The 11,012-nt window shown below is 39.9% G+C and overlaps 1 non-coding gene across 1 annotated transcript; it reads right to left on the bottom strand.

Annotated features, from left to right (window-relative positions):
* Positions 1-1,080: 1,080 nt before the first annotated feature.
* On the bottom strand, positions 1,081-1,199 carry LOC112472624. Its single transcript, XR_003043733.1, has one exon. It is a non-coding gene; the product is annotated as a 5S ribosomal RNA (ribosomal RNA).
* Between the last annotated feature and the right edge of the window lie 9,813 nt (positions 1,200-11,012).

Here is an 11,012-nt window from a genome sequence, read left to right on the forward strand (position 1 = left end):
ATTACTGCTGTAGTTCAAGTTCATAGATGACACATTTTTTTAAAAATCAGTTCAAAGAATTCTAATAAGTCTTCCTGCTTTCTGTTTCATTCTTGACTTTTTGTCTCATTCTCAACTTTTCGTCTCATTCTCAATTCAAGTCCTTCTAAAATTCCTGTCTTCTGTTTATTATGCTTCCTATCAATAGTCTCAGGTGGCTCCCCTGAGTTTCAGAATATAAGCCAGAGCTCTTCACCTGTCACTCAAGTGTAACCAAACACAATAGGTTTGCAGCTTGGAGTGCGTGAGCCAAAGGAACACAAGTCTTGTTGGAAGAAAGAGCTTTTATTTTCACTTGTGCCAAGAAAGGAAGGCAGGGGAATAATTTCCAAAGCTCCCCCTTCCCGAAGAAAGGCTTCGCCATTGCTTATATACACTATTTAGTTAATTACATGTTGATTTCTTCTTAGCAGTCGGCTAAACTTATCCAGTTCCAGTTCTGGTCAAGCTCGTCCGTCCAGTTGCAGCTGCATCTGCAAAATACTGTGCGACATTTTAGCATTTAGCGAGAATAGCATTTAGTGAGAACTGCCCAGACCTTGAGACCCCGGTCCTATCTAATGCGAGGACTCTGTGAGCTTGCTCCGCTCCACCCCACAAGCTGACTCCTACCAGTCCCTGTCCAGGGACCAGGCCCTCTCTATTCTAACTACGTCACGTGCTCGTAGGCTTCCCGGCCTGTGTCTGAGCCTTTTTCTCTGCTTTACATGCCACCACTTAGGTTCTTCAAGGACCAGTTCCAACATTCCTTCCTCCTTCAAATATATTTTACTTTCTACTAGTTTTTAGGGACTATTATGTGCACTGAGATATAGGGATGAGCAAGACATAAGATCCCCATGCTCATGGAGCCTGCATTTTAGCACAACAGAAGCAACAGTAATAAATAAGCGAGATAATGAACAATTTCTGAAAACGTTGTAAAGCAACTGATTTTATACATTAAAGACTAATCTCGTAGAGTGTTCTTTGAAATCGTGGAGTCATTGGCAGTGTTCAATTTATTTTATTTTATTTTTTATTATTTACTTACTATTTTTACACCTACAGCACCTGGTCTTCCTAGGTAGTCTCCCATCCAAGTACTAACCAGGCCCGACCCTGCTTAGCTTCCGAGATCAGATGGGATCGGGTATGTTCAGGGTAGCACGGCTATAGATTTAATAGCAATTTTTAAAATTGAAATCATCTTACTGGCTTTACTGAGCTTTTCAATTAAGTTCTGAGATTTCCCACATCAATATCCCTGTGTCTTTTACTTGTCATTTTTTTTTCCAATGGCTTAAAAAATATTCCAAAGACTTTTTCTTAATAAAACTTGTACAAACTTTTAAATATGGGAAAACAAATAAATCAGACTTCAGGTAAAAGAGGTTAGCTACACCTAACAGTGCTATATAGCATTTAGGACTTTTAATCACCCGCTTTGAAGGAAGAAATCAAAGAGGGCCTGTCTGACACACAGACAGAGCAGCAGTAGGTCAAGAGCCTCCAGCCGTGTTTTGATTCCGAACTCTTCTGTTAGCTGACCATGTGACCTGGGCTCCTTCACTCAGCTTACTGTGCTCATCTATAAAGGAGACATTTAAAGCTGAAAATCTCTACGTTGTTTTCTCGTGTTGAAGTTTTGTGACCAACTGCGTCGAGCAGGAAAAGATACAGCTACATTTTACTTAAAAGAAATCTCGTTTATGAAATTTCGGCTATCTTTATAAAAGAAGGTAAGGTTTACAATATATTTTTTTGCTCTACTGTTTTTATAGGGCTATTGTAGAACCAGTCTCCACCCTGCTAACTCCAGCCTCGGATTCTCAGACGTCTGATTTGACTTGTCAACAGCATTTGACCAGTTGACCATGTCCTCCTCCCCGTCAAGCCCTTTGTCAATGCTCTTTGTTGTCCTTCTACTTTACTGACCACTCTTAGTCTCCTTACCCCTTTCTCTTTCTCTTCCTGCCTTGTAAACAGTGGTGCACCCAGGGACAGGCCCCACTTGTCTCAAATGATCTTATTTTAGTTGTCTATTGCTGTAAAGAAATAACCCCAAATTAGCAACTTAAAACAATATGTATTTATGATCTTACAGGTTCTATGGATCAGAAATCTGGGCACAGCAGACCTGGGTCCTCCGACTTAGGATTTCTCACAAGGCCGCAGTAAAGTTGTCAGCGGAGACAAGGTTTCATCTGAAGGCTTGACTGGGAAGGCTGGAGGTCCAGCTCACATGGTCGTTGGCAGGGTTCAGTTCCTTGGGACTGTTGGAATCGGGGCCTCAGTTCCTGGTTGGCTGGTGGCCGGAGGTCACCCTCAATTTCTTGCCATGTTGGCCTCTCTAACACGGGAGATTATTTTATCATCTTTAAATAAGATGAACTATAATCAATCATAAAATTAATTATGTATAATAGGCATCTAAAATTTAACATATCCAAAACCGAATTCCTGACTTGCTACCGACGCCCTCACCCCAAATATGCTCTTCCTGCATTATTTTGCCATCGCAGTAAATGGTAACGATGTTTGTATAGTTTCACATGCCAAAAAGCCTCGCAGTCATCTATGACTTCTCTCTCTCTTTCATACACATCCCACATCAAACCACTGGCAAATCCTTTTGACTTTACCTTCAAAAGAATTTATATCCAGAACTAAATTTTTTTTAATCTTTCCTACTGCCACCCTGGTCTAGGCCACCAACGTCTCTTGCCTACATTACTGTAATGAATCCCCACGCTATTTCCATCCTTCTGCCATTGCTACCCTTCAGTCTCTTACCAACATAACAGCCAGATTGATCCTGTTGAAATGTAAGTCGAATCACCATTCTTCTGTTCTGAATCTCTCAGTGGCTCTTTATTTCACTCGGCAGCAGAACTAACATTCTAATAATCGTCTCCAAAGCTCTACATGAGCTGGCGCTTTGTTTCCCTCTCTCATCTCGTCTCCTCCTCATCCCCTCACTCACTCTGCTCCATCCACACTGGCCTTCCTGCTGCTCCTTTGAACACGCTAGGCATGTGTTTTAAAATGTACCTTGGATTTGTTTTAATCAGATATGGTAAGACATGCAGACACGGAAGTGACAGCCATAAAGGAAGAAGTTTTTATTCCCAATTCTCTAGAAGCAAGAGACATAGCATGCCATGCAGGGCCACACGAGGAAGCATCAGGGCCAGTCAGGAGGCAGAGGAATGAGGGGAAACCATAAGGAGAAGCCTTTATTCTGATTTCTGCTGGGAAAAGCAAGACGAGGCAGGTGGAGCAGGTTTAGGACTGGCGAGTATGAACAGTTTCAGAGGGCTCTCGGGTCTGGAGGATGTCTCTAGCTGTCGGATACTTACTGCTGGGGTGACTAGGACAGGGTTATAAGAGCCCTGAGTGTAAGAGCCCAATACAGGAGTGGCTGGTGGTATGGGCTTTGGATTGGTTGGTTTGCGTATGAAAGACATGCTCCCAGGGTAAGTCATTTACTATGTCCAGGAATTAACTAACACAGGAGAGTCCGTCTCTTCAGGATCAGCATAGACCCAGATGCTGGAGCATCAGGAATACAGAAAATTAGAAAATATAGTTAATACAGCACGTGCTTATATAAGTCCAATTGCACTTCTTGTTCCCTGTGTGTATATTGTTGTATATTGTCATTTCCACATAGATTGCTTCCTCATAGAGTCTTTATTCAAAATTATCCTGTCGTTCACGTCTTCCCCGACCACCACCCCATGCGATCTGGGCCTCTCTCACCTCAGCCCTGTCATCTCCTTTCTCCTAGTCTGCCTTTTGCTTTTCTGTTCCCTTTAGCGCTTATCAGCATGATAAAGAAGTTGACCCTTCCCCCCACATATCACATACATGCACATTCATAAGAGCGAGAGGCCCAGCTCGTGGTGGAACAGCATCTGGGGACATGAGTTAACGGGAAACTTCCTCTGCTCTGAGGGTGAGGAGCACGTGGAGTCTCCACAGAGGGACTGAGGCTCCATCAGAGCTGAAGACTTGGTTGGTCCATGTTTTCAGTTTGGACAGTGCCTGGAGGCTCCTCTATGCTCCCTGGAGAGGATCTTTGGCAGAAATTCAGCTCAGTCAATGAAACGATGGTCAGGGAAGAACCAGAGACATACGTGTCATCACAAACAGCTGTCCCCAGCTGTGTGTGACCTGAGAGTATCCTGCCCTGCAATCAGGGATGGGAGGATAGAGAATGTAAATAGTCATATCTTTTCCTTTTTGTTTACTGGACATGAAATAGCCCTCTTTTTCTTTAAGAAAAGTGGAGTTAAGAATGCTCTGTTCGGTTAGTACAAGTTGTTGGGCGAAAAACAATTATAGTGGTGTGTTTTTAATTACTCTGGCTCATCCACATGTCATTTTGCAATACCACGTAGAGCTTAGGCCTTAAATCTGTCCCTTAGAAATTGCATGTAAGAATCAGATTCCAAATGCATTAAGAAATAAATAGAAGAAACATCTAACCTTTTAATAGTGCCTTAAAGCCTGGAAAATTTCCAAGCATTCTTCCATATGTGACTTTGCTGACTTATTTAGCATATATTTATTGAACATCGACTATATACGGGGCTCTGTGTTAGGCGTCACGAATAAAATGATGAACAAGAAAGATAAGGATGAGGCTTATGATCTAGGAAGGGGGACGATAACAGACTACGACCAGCAGAAGAGGGTCTGGTGGCTCAGGGATGCGGTGGCTGAGGTGGGGAAGGGCATGTGAGGAGGGTGGCGAGAAAGCCAAGGGCAGAACTTCGAGGGCCGTAGTGGCGTTTAATTCTCAGTGTGTGAGCCACGAAGGACGTCATCATAGCGCGTGAGCACGAAACTGATAGGATTCGGTGTGTGACTTTTAATCCTCCTTCCAGACAAGTGTTTTTATAAAACATCTCCCATACAATATATTTATTCTTATGTTTGGTTTTCAGTTCTTTTCTTGTTATACTTGTTTACCTAGACCATAGCAAAAAGTAGCTTTTATACATTTAAGAAAAATAAATGTTCACCCATTTATACTTTCTACTCTCAAGCATAATAGCAAAAGAATCCCTGAGTAAGAAACAGATCTGAGTTTGAACCTTTACTCGAGCACTAGTTATTTGTGAAAATTTGAAAAAAGTCATGTATCTTCTCTACCTCTCTGTTTCCTCATATGCAAGGTAAAAAGAACATCCTCAAAATACCTTTCAGCTTGCAAGTTTTGCAGTCTTTCTCCAGGAGGTGTTGGGTTACTCCATGCATAATCTTGACAAATATATAAACATCTGCTTAAGAATACCTGTTTTGACCTTGTGGTATCTATTATTGGGTCAGTCTACTCACATGAATTTATCTATTGACACACATACCTACATATTCTCTACTTTTCCCCATACCTCCAAACTATAAAGTATTCCCGTAGTCATCTGTGCAATTAGAAGCACGAAAGATTGAGAAGATATAAAGGAGCCGTTCCATTCTGTTACATGATCAGGCTTCGCGATATTAATAGAATTGGCTGTTAGCCAAGTCTTATAATTAACTGGCTTGTTGGTAATTAGAAGGAATACAACAACTTGTATTATTAAATGATGTTGTGTTGGGTATAATGGATGTGAGAGGTACCTCTAAGGTTAATCCCTGAATCTTTAACCCTCACAGTCATTACAAGGGTCCGACCTAGGGAAGCCTGCTCCCGCCACCTTGGCTTTGCACTGGCTACACCAGGTAGAAGAGCATCTGCCACTTTCTGCTCGGCCTGTGGTCCTGCAGGTAATTTAAATTTTGGCATACTGTGTGCTTTTCTTGCTTCTCTTCCTCCAAATAGATGACGTAGACCAATTCAGCTTGGTCATAAATCCATTTTCCTTTTAAAAATTTTTTGCAAAATTCTAATGCATAGTTAAAGCTAAAAATTGGGACTTGGGTACAGCAGGGGACACGTTTGCTGCTTTGAACTTAGGTTTTCATTTTATCAAATAACATGCTCCCCCCACCTCCTGCAAAGCAGCTTGGAGGATGTTCCCTAGAGTCTGTATTTATTGCAAAAAATATAGAGCCATGGGCCAGATTTAAATTCTATTAACTTTCCTTTGCAATGGAAGCTCAAAAGAGAAATGTTGATTAAGTTTATATATAAAAGCTAGAGATTTGGAGGCAAATATTTTGTAAGATATGACTGCCTCTCTAATGTCCTTTCTCCAGGGCTTTAACTATTAATTTGGATCCGAAGCCTAGTTTGTATTTTCCATTTGCCCATGTGGTTTGTTTATAAACAGTTTGTTTATGGAGGCTAAATGTCTTGTTTTTAAATAAGATTATGATATTATTACCGCTCACAGCAATCTCCAGCCTAATTTAATAATTCGCCTGGTACAGTTTCTCTAATTGAATTGTGCGGGTTATAGAAAGTGATGAGGGATTCAAAGTTACCTGTTGTCCCAGAGCTCTGCTCGTTCCCTCTGAGAAGGAAGCCGAAGTTTACAGAGGAATCGCTGGGTAAACAAGAATTTAGACAAACACACGCGGGGACCGATGGGGACTGTTAAGTGCTTGAATAATGTAATAATGTCACCCATAGCTCTGGGTGTACAAACTGAAGATTTATGCAAGTAATTAATAGTGTCTTGCCAAGAGAGTCTGTAGGCTTTTCAAAAAGAATCTTTCTTTGTGTCTTTTGATATTTAAAGAGCTGTAATTACAATGGCAGAGCTTTGAATTCTTTTTCCCCTCATCCTCTTATACACATTAATTTATGGACCAATCCAGTATTACAGACAAGCTAATGAAAGAACCACATACTCCCTTTATAATTTTTTTTTTTACAGTTTCACTTGTGTGGATGAATGTAAAGTAGTTAATGCTATAAATAAGTATAATGATGTATCTCTTCTCTCAATTGCCAGTTGTTGATGCTGTGGTCTCAGACAAAGGAAGAAAAGAATTGAATTTAAATCTCTACCCATCTCGTTCCCTTTTTCTCTCTTGTGCTCCAGTTAGGAAATTCAAATGTTTCTGCCATTATGAGGTGTTTAAAAAAAAGGACTCAAACTAGATTTTCCCCCCTCTTTGTTTTTAGAGTTATGGAAGACTCAGGAAAAAAATAAAAATTGCATAACTGCTGCAGTCACCTTTGGCTTCGCCAGGCTCAAGGTTTAGATCCTCAGTGATAATTTTTTTCCCTTGCCTTTATTGAGCTGTAATTGACAAATAAAAATTGTATATATTTGAGGTGTAAAATGTGATGGTTTGATATACATATACATTATAAAATGATTCCCATCATTAAGTTAATTAACACATCCATTACCTCTCATAGCTACCATTTTTTTCCATATGTGTGTGTGTGTGTGTGTGTGTGCGTAGTGAGAATGCTTAAGACCTACAGTCTTAGCAAATTTCAAGCTTACGATTCAGTATTATTAACTATAGTCACCATGCCATACTTGAACTCTCCAGAACTTGGTCATCTCATAGCCAAAAGTTTGCATCCTTTGACAAACATCTCCCCGTTTCCTTCACCCCCAGCCTCTGGCACCCACTGTTCTACTCTTTGGTTCTATGAGTTCAACTTTTTTTAGGTTCCACGAGTAAGTGAGATCGTGCAGCGGTCGTCTTTCTGTGTCAGGTTTATTTTACTTTATCATAATGATCCCGTTCAGTTCGGTCAGGGCTGGGAAGAGGCGTCCCGGGATTAGAGCATGCAGACCTCTGGTCTTCCAGTACACCATACTCTGTGGGGCACGCTAACAGCGAGCCTTCAAATGTTCACGAAAATAGTGTAGCTTCTTATGGCGTGCCTTGACCAGAAAACGTGAGTGTATGTATTCTCTTAGATTTTTGGTGTCCCTTTTAAGAGTTTGAAATGATGTCTGCTTGTCCTATGAACAAGCCATATTTTGCGTGCAACTTAACTAAAAGCATAAAGCTTATTAAGATGTTTTACCTGAAAAGCCTTTTGAGTACAAGGCTAAGGCCAGGGCTCATGGCCTTCAAATAACAGGACCAAAACATGAGCCACATCATATTATATTTATAGAAGCGCTAGAGACAAGACGCTTTAAATCCTTTCTCCAGACAGTGAGTGACTCATACAGATTTCCCAAACAAAATACACATGATGCTACATTCAGTTCTTGAGACTTAATGACACATTCCATAACACTAGCATCATGACTGCTAATTCTCTTCATTTCTTTAATGTATGTATTTCCTCCATGAACTTAGATATCGAAGGGACCTCTGCACCATCTAATCCAAATTTCATTTATTTCATGGTTGATAAAACTGAGATCCAGAAAAAGGAAGTGGAGTTCTGGGGTCCCAAAGACAGCTGATGGCAGAGGCAGGATTTGGTTTCCGTTATTCATGGACACCATGTCCTTCTGTGGTCTAATCTTTCATTTTTATGACATCTGTCTGTTCAGTGGGGTCAGAGTGGGAACAACTAGTCACTTTGTGATTTTTCAGTTTGTTGACTCTCTTAAACTGTGATTTCCTTTAAGTCAAAGGTCTTGTGTGTTTAATTTGCTCCTTATGGTACCTGGGAGAACTTTGTAAAAAATAATGAGTGTATAATATGCACTGCACTCCAGCGGCAACACAGCATATTTTTTAAAAACCAACTTTGGGTACCATAATTGTGACACTGCAAATCCTTTGGTAAAGAATCTGGTCCAGTTTAACAATTCCGGGAGAGAGTCATTAAATTTGACCCGTATTAACGATGATGAGAAGATTTCTCGAGGAAAATAGAACCTACACAACTGATACAATTTAATAAATATTAATTTAAGTGTAACTTTGTAGACAAAAAATAAAACTAATGTATAGTGGATATACCAAAGGTGTCAGCTCTGCATTGTTCTGACAAGACTACGTATTTGGTTTTTTGTTTTTTTTTTTTGAGGTGTTGTTTACTGATCTGTCGTGGCATTTCAGACTTGCATTAATTGGCTTTGGAAAGTTCCTCTCTTATATTGAAACTCATGTACTAATTGCAAAGACTTGCCAGATGTCTACATTTGTTTAAGGTTAAAACTCTAAGTACAGGGTGATTGTTAACTATATTTTCATAGTAATTGTCACTGCTATTTCTAATCTTCTGCTAATAAGATCAACACAAGGAGGAAGAAGATGGCCTGTGACCTATTTCTCTCTCTTTAAGAGGAGATAGGGGCTCATGCTATTAAAGAAAAAAATTATTCATGACACTAAAGACAGTATGGAAGACTTTATTCGAGGGGGCTACTACAATGGGGTTTGCAGTAGGGGAGAGATATCAAGCTCAACTCCAAATACAGTAAAGAAACGTAGGAATTTATAGCCAAAGAGCAGGGTGGGAGGCGGTGGGTGGAAAATTACTAGGAGGAAACACCGGGAGTAACGGCGTATCCTGGACTCATCAGGATTCTTACTGAGAGCAGGCCAGGGTGATCAGGTATCATGTGGGAGGTGGTGGAGGATGAGAAAATTGAGGATCACCAGATATGGAGAATGGAGGGTGGGGGTGGGGGTAGGGGGTTCTGGTTAAAACGACTCATCAGGTTTCTTGCTAAAATTGAACAATTCAGAGACAAAGGCAGAAGTCCAGAAATTGAAGCTTAGTTGAAAAATTGCTCAGAGGAGGCTGACTAACGTTTGGTCAAGGAGAGAATCTTTGTCAATGCCCAAGAAAGAAAGAAGACAGATGATAAGGTATGATACCCAGGTAAAAATGCTACTAACGAACCTAATTAATGGTATTTTATAGGAGAGGAATTTGGAGGGTGGGGGGCATTTTATTTTATGATTAGTTTCGAGTATATAGTACGTTGGTAAGACATTTATATAGTTTATGAAATGATCTCGCAATTACTCTATCTTCCCTCTGGCTCTCCACACGGCCATTACATTACTGCTGACTGCATTCCCTATGCCGTGCTCCCCACCTCCATGACCATCCATCAACTACTAATTTGTACTTCTTTAACCCTTCTCCCCATTCTCCCAGCTCCCTATCCTCCCTCCCCTCTGTCCATCATCAAATCGTCCACTATATTTCGGAGTTCATTTTTGATTAGTTTGTTCTTTTTGTTCCTTAGATTACGCATATAAGTGAAATCATATGGTATTTATTTTTCTTGGTCTGACTTATTTCACTCGGCATAAGAACCTCTAGGTCCATCCATGTCATTGCAAATGGTAAGATTTTTTTAATGACTGAGTAATATTCCTTTGTATATATGAACCACAACTTCTTTATTCAATCGTTTGTTGATGGGCATGTAGGTTGCTTCCATACCTTGACTATTGTAAATATTACTGCCATGAACATAGGGATGCACAGATCTTTACGAATTATCGTTTTGATTTTCTTTGGATAAATACTCGGAAATGTCATTGCTGGGTCAAAAGGTAGACCGTTTTTAATTTTTTGAGAAAACTCCAGACTACTTTCCATAATGGCTGTACCAATTTGCAATCCCAGGGGAATTCTTTTTAATTAAAAATTTAAAAAATTAAAAAAATTTTAAATACAGTTGACATACAACATTATGTTAGTTTCAGGTATACAGCACAATAATTTACAAAGCAATCTCCCCAATAAATCTAGTAACCATTTGTCACTATATGTGGTTATTACAATATTATTGACTATATTCTCTACACTGTACTTTACACCCCCGTGACTGACTGTTTTTATAACTGACAATTTATACATGTTAATTAATCCCCTTCATCTCTTCAGCCAACTCCAGTGGTGACCATCAGTTTGTTCTCTGTACCTATGAATTTGTTTCTGTTTTCTTTATTCATTTATTTTGTTTTTTAGATTCCACATATAAGTGAAAGCATATGGTATTTGTCTTTCTCTAACTTATTTCACTTAGCATGATGCAGCAGGGAATTCTTATGTGTGGGATGTTTTAGCAAGTGGTCTCTGACTTAGAATGCTTACGATAAACAAAGACAGAATTCACAGATTTATGGGACATGGCTTTTTAGAA

Source organism: Pteropus alecto, unplaced genomic scaffold (assembly GCF_000325575.1).
Source record: "Pteropus alecto unplaced genomic scaffold, ASM32557v1 scaffold87, whole genome shotgun sequence".
In the NCBI taxonomy this organism is placed as follows: domain Eukaryota; kingdom Metazoa; phylum Chordata; class Mammalia; order Chiroptera; family Pteropodidae; genus Pteropus; species Pteropus alecto.